Below are 11123 nucleotides of genomic sequence, written 5' to 3'. Positions count from 1 at the left end.
ACTTCGCCTAATATAAGGTCAATGGCCACTATATCGGATAATATTTTAGTGAATATTTATTAAGAAAATACTTTTAAAACATAACAGTTATTATATTGTAATTTTTAGAATATGTTTTTAAATTTTATGATTTGTACAACAATTGTACACTTCGGAATTTGTACAGTGATTATTGTACACGTCGCGAATTGTATAACGCAACTAGTACAATCTAGTTACTTTGTACAGCAACATGAGATGAGTGATTGTACAAAAATCACTGTATAAATTGCGAAATGTACAATTCTGGACTTTGTATGTAACATATATATATATATATATATACCTATTAGGTAATTATTGCCTATATAAATATTATTTGTACTACAGTGAAAACTGTCTAATGTAATAATAGCATGGGACCAATCAAAAATTCCGCTTTAAGCAGTTTTTCGCTTTATTGAATAAAACGGAAAAAGTCCTGATTATAAATTCATATCAGTTTTTTACATTAAAAAATTAATTTACAACATTTATAATTTTTATTTTTTGAGTTAGAAACTAATTATAATATTAATTTATTACTTTACTTTATATAACTTATTTTAGATTAATTATAGACTTATTTTCTTACAAAATTATTAACAATATTATATAACACATATTACAAAAATATGAACGTTGGGAATTAAATTTAAACATTTAGCTTTTCCAAAAATCATGTAGAATTTTTGTTTTTTCACTATTGTGCTATTTTTAAAATATTATATGTATTTGAATGGATAACACTTAGTATGTACAAGCAAATTGTTCAATGTAAGACTGTTGATGGCGTTGGTGCATAACTGTTTCACAGCTATACATTATATCATTGATTATACATACAAGATAAGTTTGTATAGCAGATAGTACGATAACCAAAAAATACAAATTACCTAACTAATATAATATGTAGACATGTAATACAGTTTTATCTTAGTTATCGTTTTACGATGTACCTAAATATTCATATCAACGTAACATGATGCGTGTCATATTTCCAGTTATGCAAGTTGTTTTTTAATTGCATTGGACCTACAAAACTGTTCCGTTTCCGCATTAGAAAAGTTACGTTTTATTGAGGTTCAACGTCTATATAAAACTATAGGAACATGCCGGGACCATAGAAAAGTTCCGTATTGGATAGTTTTCCTTTTTATTCGGGATCCGCATTATACAGTTTTCACTATATCAACTAATTTGGTACCAAATATATGTTTCTGTGGCTTTATTTGGTAGTTTTTATTTGCAGATAAGTTATTTGAATAAATTGTATTTGATTATTGTTGTTATTTTTTAAAAAAAAAATAATTATTGTTGACGTGAGAAAATTTTGCACCAATATGAAATAATATTATTGATAAATGCGTTGAATGTATTAAAAAAAAAATCACTTCAGTATCACGACATGGTAATTTATATCATATTTAATATATGTAACGATTAATCATGTATTATAATTTACAATATTATTAATACCCATTATCAAAATAATACAGTTTTTTATTTGATGTTTAATATATATTAGGTATCTATGAACCAACACGTATTTTTTAATTTACAGCCGAATGTATAATCTGGCCGTGAAACTGATATTTACAATTTTATATTTTAAAATATCACGTACCTATTATATTTGATTTTATTAAAAAAATACGTGCCAAGATTACACAAAATATAACAATATTGACTTTGTGCATAATATAAAAAATAAAGTCCATGGAAATGCGGTATTCGCGGGCTCACGACTCGTATCTCAGATAGATAGATTAAGGCTTAGTATATTATATATTCCGTGCCACGAGAAAACTCACACAGATCACGCATTTAAATGGCATACATCATGCAAAGTATGCAATTTCCCACCATATGGTGAAGGTTTTATATGAGGATGCGCAACGAAAGATAAATTTCGGCCGGCACAGGGTATAGATATATTTTTTCTTCATCATTTGCCATGACTGGTGATTGACCAAAATCGGTTGCTATTAGAGCTGCAATATAAATATTACAATAATATGGTTTACAATTTTGTGGAACGTAGTCTGATCAGCTGGTCTTAAAGCTTTAATAATAATAATAATAATATACGACACATGTTAATATAACAATCAAATGGCGATCAGCACTCATTTGTACTTGATACAATAAAAAAAGGTGATAGGTGGCCCACTTTCAGAACAAAAAGCAATTGATAAAAAATAATAATAATATTGGCGACGGACTATCCTACGACGATGGACAAAGCCATAGAAACTATTCACGTGTCACCTCGTATAAGACAGGTCAGTTATACTCGGAAAGATATAGTTTTCATTCCTAGGAAACATCTGACATAAACAGATAACAATAAAGTGGATTTTAAGCTGAGACTTCGAATACTATTCACTATGCAGGTAGTTTAATAATGCCTATTATATTCTTGATCCCAAATATTTGTCTTTGTCCTATATATATATACAGATACATCTCAACATACTTCAGTGAATTTGAATATAATATAATATTATTATCATAAAAACGTTGCAAGATAAACAAAACTAATATATTATAATATATTATATACAATTTTAATAAATTCGATTTTATACAAAATCTCAAAAACTATAAAAATATTATTATAAATTATAGTTTAAAAAAAATAAAATAAAGAAATTTATCAGTTTATCTTACATTTATACACAGATTTATATTTGTAATTTCGATTTTTCTCACCTAATTATCAATTTTTTGTAAATATTTTAATAAAATAAAAACAAAAAAATTTAAATTAGATAATTATTACAGTTTTAATATTAGATAATTTTATATGAAAATGTATAGCGAAAAGCGAGTTTTGGGTCGGCCGCTGCATGCATTCTCTCGTGGTACAGAATATATCAACAATTCAAGTTTATGATCACGCGTACAATAATGAATACGAAGATTTTACTGAAAAGGTACTAAATAATTTTTTTAATGAACTCCGTGCGAGAATCAAATCGGCCGACAGTAATTTATTGCAGATGTGCATTTTCTGATTTAACATTCTCTGTTTAACAAGTAACGGACATGCCGTACGATTTAGGGAGAAAGGGAGGGGCATTATGTGGCCACTGCAAATTCAATTATCTGCCGACAAATCATGGTTAGGTTAGGTATAAATGTTATAATAATAATTCATTTTTCGTTTTAGATGTTTTAGTTAGAACGCGTCATTTATGAAATAAAATTAAAATATTATTAGTAGTTAAATTAATATAAAAATATATACGATATATAATAATCTATTAATATGTATACTCTTTACCTACTTTATATAATATCGTGATATTTAAATAAATGTACACAATATAATATGTAATACGTATACCATACATAATATATAATATGTATTACACCTATAGTCTTAATTCATTTTTTTTTTTAATGAGTTCTCAAAGACACTTACTTGTACAAAACTGAATTATTACCATATTAAACATTTTTGTTTTATTTTTATGTCTAATTACTATAAGTTCATTTATGTACTTAATAATTAATTTAAACTTATATGATAAAAATTTAACAATATATACATACATATATGTATATTTATATTATTTATTACTTGAAACACTAAAAATATATTTTTTAATATTATTATTATTTTTACTAACCTTATACATATTAATACACATATATTTATATATTTATTACATTTTCTTGCACACACAAACCGAATTCATTTTTGATAATTTAACGAGACAAGCAATTTATTTAAAATAAATTTGTTTCAAAAAATATAAATAACAATGATTTTAATAAACAATGAACTTAGATAAAAACATAATTTTGACTTATAACTTATAAGATTTATTAAAACGTTACATCATATTTAAATTGACTTATTCCTTCTTTTATTTGAAAGTCCCATAAATGCGTGGTTTTTTTTTTTTTGTCAAAAGCTATTGTTTCTAATTCCAATAATACGTATTAACAATTATTACGATTTACATTCTGAAAAAATATTCGGGTTCTCCGTAATATGTACAAAGGAACAATTTAACTACATTTTTCATTTTTGTAATTTAGATTGCAATAAATATAATATAAATGATGCTTATATTTAATTAATAATATATACAATCTACATATATAAATACATATCATTATAAGTCGATTAGGATTGACAAAAATACATTTCTTTCGTGTTGTAATTAGCATTTCTATCTATCTAAAATAACATGATAAGTACCTAATCACGTTTAAGGTACTTAATTTAATTGTTAACTGTGTTTAAAGAATTTGTTCATTACCTATTTCTTGAGAAAAAATATTTTAGAAATTATTTAAATAAACTTATGGATTTAGTATAGGCATATAGGCACAATTTGTTTCCAATCACTATTATTAGTAATATTATGAAATTTTCATAGTTGTATTATTATTGGAAATTATGGTAAACGTGTAATAAAGAATCATATATTTATAAATTGTAATTTGACTTTTATTTATTTTTTACATTACTTTAAAAATATACTTCATATATTGTATTTTTAATTATGAACATGTAGATTATAATATTTCTCTGTCCAAAGATAGCTTATAACTGATTATTAAATACGATTATTACATAATATTAGTTCAATATTAATGTATTATCCATTATTATTGATAAAATATATTATATTTGTAATTAATTTTGACAAAACAAACTTCGGTTTTTATTATAGAATATATTTATTTCGGGTTATAATTATGATTTATGACGTTCATACGTCCACACATTTTATCTCTCTCTCTGTCTTTCCTCTCTCACACACACTCTCCCCTGTTTTTCTTTTAAACATTTAATAACTCAATTTATATGGATTAAATTTATAGTAAATCTCTATCTGACATGTCCTTTTCAAGCGGTTATCAAATTTCGTTTCGCCTCATTCGTTGAAACACATTCCCCATCTGCCGCAAGCAACCGACCATCGTGTCACATCATACTAAAGCTCTAATGACGCACGTCACATCGATGATTATCTCTGACAACCACTTGCGCTACAGAAATTATATAATTTTCGTTTGATGCACACACTACATTTTCTAGAACAATATATTTTAGTTAACATAATATTGAAATATCGAATCAAAAATCGAGAGCATTTTGTAACCATCAAATGTGATTAATGATTACATCACGTATTAATGAATAATCATTAAATATGTTTTAGATTCTGAACGGAGTGATGAATGTATTGATTTTATAATGATGTGTGTTTTTTTTTTTGTCTCTGCGTAGATCATAAGTAGTCGAAATAATGCTTCAATTTTAAACTTCAGAGGTGGTTTCCGATGACAAAGTGAATATCCTTGGTGCATTATAAAGGTAAAAAATAAACATTTTCCTACAGTTTTCAAAAAAATCGAGAAAAACAAAAAAAAAAATGACGGAAAAACGAGAATTTTTACGCAAAACCAGTTTTCGACCAAACGATTTTTTTATATGGTTGTATTTCAAAAACTAATCACTGTAAATACTTGAAATGTTCACTAAATGTTTATGTTAGTGTTGCCTATATACAGTTTAATTTTCAAAAAAATTTGACTTTTTTTGAGTTATTTATAAACCACTGAAATAATCGATTTTTATGAGAATTTTTTTAGAAGTGTCGATAAAAAAATGTTGGATGATCAAAAAATTTTGAAAATTTAATACAAGGTTTCTTATGAGTTGTTCTTATTATAGCTAAAAAAAAATTAAAAATTGTTAGTTACAATTTTTTTTTTATAAACGTTTATAGTTCAAATATTTACAAAATCTATCGAAAACGCGAAAATTTGTAAGTTATTTTGAAGTTGAAAAATCATAAAACTTTTTGTGTTTATAACTAAGGATTAAAAATACTACACTATGTTTTCCCTAAGTTTTCCTTCAAGTAACTATAGTAAAAACTCGAAGCATCATTATAGAAAAAATTTTAAGTGCGTTTGAATTTAAAATTTTTACAAAATAGCGTAGTAATAACGATTTATTCTCAAACGATTTTAAATATTTGTTAATATTCAAAAAGTATAAGTCGTAGATACTTGAAAATTTTACCAGTTATTTAGATTGGCATTTTCTTTACATGATTTAATTTTCAAAATATTTTGACTTTTTTTGAGCTATTTTTAGACAACTGAAATTTTCAATTTTTCTGAAAATTTTTTTTGAAGTTTCGATAAAAATTTTTTGGCCAAATCAAAATATTTGAACATTTAATACAAAGTTCCTCATAAGTTATTCTTATAGTAATCAAATAATTTTGAAGAATACATAGGCACAATTTTTTTTTATTAGCATTTGAAGTACAAATATTGACAAAAATTCGTCAAAACCATGAATATTTGCAAACTATTTTGTAGGTATAATTTATAAAAATTAATAATTAATTGATTAACCATGACTTTTGCAAATGCGTCCTAATTGAAAAATAAAATATTTGTTTAAAAATAGAATGTATGACAATATTTAAATATAATATATCCTAGACTGACAAATCATCTCCGTTCAGAATCGTTTTTCGTATACAATAATATCTATCAATGCATCCAAATTTAACCTACCCTAGTCCGAGGTTCACCCCACCCCCTAATATACAGCATAGCGGTACCCACTTTTTTTATTTTAATTTATACAAACTGTATTATTATTCAGAATTAAAAATCCAATAATTACTGTGTTTAACTTGGCCTTAAATTTAGAGACCCGGTAAAGTGCAATTTAATGGTTATAAAAATAAAATATTGTTGAATTAAAAACAACTATTTTTCTTGATAAATGAAAAATAGTTTTCGTTATTATTATTATTATTTTATTTTTGCTTATTGCTCACTAATTGTCGTTTAATAATTAAATATTTTATTGTAACATAGATTTTTCAAGACAATCAATGTTTTTATTTTATTTTCTGAAGCATTATATTAATATTTGGATGTATAGTGGATAAATACCATAAACCATAACAAATGTCGACTATTAAGCTAACTGCAATTACTAATAAATATTTAAATTTTAAAGTTTAGTAAAAACTGTAAAATAATGCGAGTGAGTTTTTAAGAGTAAAGCCTGTTTTCTAACGGTAAGAAACAGATATTCCGCCTTGGGCCTATTGCTGTGTTATATACTAAGTCCAAGACTCTTACAGTCTTACGCATCAATCGTAAAATATAATATTATGCTAAATATACTAATATAATAGTATAACATAGAAATCAATTATAATGGCTTGAGTAGTTAAAATTTTTAATTTTAAAATAATTTAATCCTAGAAGAAAAATCATTTATCAGATATTTGGTACCCTAGTTAAAAGTAAGTACTACTCTGTCCATTTAAACTTTTAATATAATATCAACATATAAATCTAAATTAATATAATTGCTATAAAGTTTTTATGAATAGTAAGTATACTACATATTAACATATTGACGACTGTGTATCATAAATTTAAATAAATCTAGATTTTAGGGGGTACGAATTTAAAAATTGTTGACAGCCGATAATAATAAAATTATTGTTGATAATACTCATCCAACAGTTCTTTAGCCCAGACTGCTTAAAAAAATTAATCAAATCAAATTCGTGACAATTATTTATTTTTATGTAGGTTAGTATTTACTTTATTGGTATATTTTACATTCATTACAAATATATATATTACTATACCTTTATTAAATGACAACAAAAAATTAATTGAAAATTTTTATACATTTAATAGTTTCTTAATTGTTTAATTTTAATTCAGAACAGATGATTAATTTGATAACTCTCTATATAGTTTCTACCGTTGTTCTGTGTCCGTTTTTAATGTTTCTATAGGTACTTTGTACCTTGGTACTTGGTCATAATATCTATGATTGTAACGGTGGCGGCACACTCCGTCTGCTGTAAAACAGTACCTCTCTCACACATTCTCTTTTTCACACACATTCTATAACTTGTCTTATCGAACATGGAAATAATTTTACTATACAAAATAAAATTGTTTTTTAACATGAAAACTAAGTATAGTAATTGAATATTTAGTTATATATAAATTCCATTTATATATATATACCTATAAATGACTAAATATAATATAATATACCTATCGATATTTATAATTTGATCGTGAATCAGTGTTCTTTAATGTTTTATTTTCAAAAATAAAATATGTACCCTTAAAAATCTAATCAATTATAAAAAGGTTAATTCTTACACAAAAAACACTTCAAAAAGATCATAGATTAGATTCTTCTCTTTCGGATTACATATAATATTACTTAACTGCAGTAAACAGTAAACATAATTTATGATACTGTGTAAACATAGATAAAAATGAAAAAATAAACATATCTATAACATACCTTATGGCCTGTGTCCTGTTTCTCGTGTTTTTAAAATGTAATACTTTTAATGGATTTCCCCATATGTATCACAACCACCTTTACGCATGTTTGATCGTAAGTAACTAATACTGAAAAGTTGTGTCATCGGATATTTTACTCACTGAAATACATGCAGAAATACGTTTTTTTCTTGCTGAATTGATCAGTAAATCACATAGTATACACACAGCTCACTGAACTGCATTAATTCCAATAAAAATTCAACATTGATATACGCTTATATAAAGCTATATTACCATGTATACTAAAAAGTAAGGGTGGCAAGCAAAAGAAAAATTGCAAACTGCGCGATGCAATGATAAATATGGAAAAGCCAAGAACCAAAAAAAAAAAGATTCTCAACGATCGTAAAATACGATAATACATTGCACATAATTACTTGATTGTTAATATTACTGATTAGATGTAATAAAATGTGTTAAATGTAAAACGAGCTAATAATATTATACAATTTTTTTGATACATTTGTAAATAGGAGAAAAGGGTTTCAAACAGTCAAATCTACACGATTTTATAGTGCTGCGTAATGTTGTGAATAAACATATAAAAGTATGTCTTAGAAATGTTAATGTGAAGAAACAAAGAAAGAATTCAAGACTAAGAAAAAAAGTTATTTTTCATAAAATAAAAATACAATATCTAAACCATTTTGTATCATATATGTCAAACATAACTACCATTAAAATATTTAAGATAATAAAATTAAAATAGCATCAATCATCATGAATCAAACCATAATAAATAATAAGCTTTTAGTTAAAAACTTTTTTCTGATTCTGATTTAATAAAATATAAATTATACACAATGCAATTAAATGTAATAAACAAACTAATTTCACGTCGGTAATTTCCAAAGAAACTAATATATTTGCTGAGACGATTTTTTGTTTAACGTTTAATATTACTTGAGAAAACTGAAAATTACCATATAGTATTCACTGATGTAGAATATATGAAAAATATTTTAAATATTATTTTGATTTTAAAAATTATTGTTTGATAATAATTATCAATATAATTATTATATTGCGCTATACTGTCCTGCATGAAACTTAAGCATTATATCGGCGAGTATAATAAATGTGATTCTAAAATATATAATTATATTTTTTTTATTTAATGCTGTAATAAGATTCTATAGTTCAGAGATGGCCAACTTAAATAGACTTGTTATCGACCTCTGTGTTTTTCTTGATTGTCGTAATTGGCTAAAAAGGTTCTCAATGAAGAAAAATATATTTTATATGCATACGTATTACACTTTTAGAATATAGGTAAATAAGAAGTAATAATAATGTTTAATTTCACAGTTTTACACAACATGTATTTTAATATATTTGATTACAAATTATTACTTTTAACTTATTATTATTTGTTTTTTTAAAATAAGTACAAAAAAAGACGAAAAAGAGTTATGATCTATCATCTATTTTGTTGATCACCTCTACTATAGTTAGGTAAAATTTATTAGTGATGTGAAGAATTATTTTATCAGTAGTTTTTTGGTGTTATTGTTGTATTGTGCAAGCTACTTTAGAATATTAAATGATTAGTATGTAAATTTTATGAAATAAAAAACGAAATGCCAAAAATGTGTGTATGTAGACGTGGGCTTTGTGTAGTTAAATGTTTCACACTTTATCAATACAAATCTGATATTACGCATTCAATACTTAAAATAGTTATTATTTTCTCTTTTACATACAAATTACGAGTTAGTTGATTTGAAATTGTGTTGTATGCACTCATAATCATAAAATGTTTTATTAAATAAAATGCAATGATTTATTTTTATAACGAATCAAGTCGGTTGTAAAAGGAAACTATATCATATTCTACATTTAAAAAAATGTAATCTAATTTTTATTAAAAAATAGGCATAAATATATAAGCGAATAATCAAAATAATAATTTACTTGATTAAAAATCTAGTATTGAATTAGTTTTATTTTAAATTTACTACATTTAATTATTATAATCCCACCAATATTAGAAAATTAAAAAGGAAAAAATTATAAACTATTTTATTTTATACTTTATATTTTTACAATAATATTTGTATAAAAATTAAAATTTAATTTAATAGGTTATCATTTTGTTAATTAATTGTAAACTGAGTTATTATTACAAATTAAATTTAATAACATTAATTTTAATAATCCAATACCCATAATTTGGAAAATAACAAAAAAATTATTGTATATTTCATAATGGAGAAAATGTATAATTAAAATTATTTTATAATTGACAACTATTAAGACTATAAAGTAAAATTATCAAATAAAAAAAATTTTTAATTTTTAATGAAGTCGTATTATATAATTAATTTGGGAAATTAAAATATTGATTTACAAGATTAAAAGTAATTTAGAAAACAAAAATTATAATTAAATCAAAATTAAATTGTATTTAGGTGACCTGTGTATTGTTAAAAATAATAACAAGAGTAGTAGGTTTATAATATAATATATTAATGTATACATATTTTATATTTTTTTTCACACTAAAAATTTGATGATTAGATAATGAAGAGAATTTAAAAAGAAAAATTTGTTTAATTTAATAATAAAAATGAGAAAATTTCCTCCGTATCCCATTCCCAATTGCAACACTATTACTATGTTAAATTGTCATGTTAACTTAAAAAAATACATAATCCCGACCAGTAATCGGTTAGTGCTAAAATTATAGAAGGATTATTATGTACTTTGACCGTTTTCCT

The sequence above is a fragment of the Melanaphis sacchari genome, unplaced genomic scaffold (assembly GCF_002803265.2).
Source record: "Melanaphis sacchari strain LSU unplaced genomic scaffold, SCAv2.0 Contig9_pilon_pilon, whole genome shotgun sequence".
NCBI classification, from domain to species: domain Eukaryota; kingdom Metazoa; phylum Arthropoda; class Insecta; order Hemiptera; family Aphididae; genus Melanaphis; species Melanaphis sacchari.
This window is presented reverse-complemented; position numbering follows the sequence as displayed.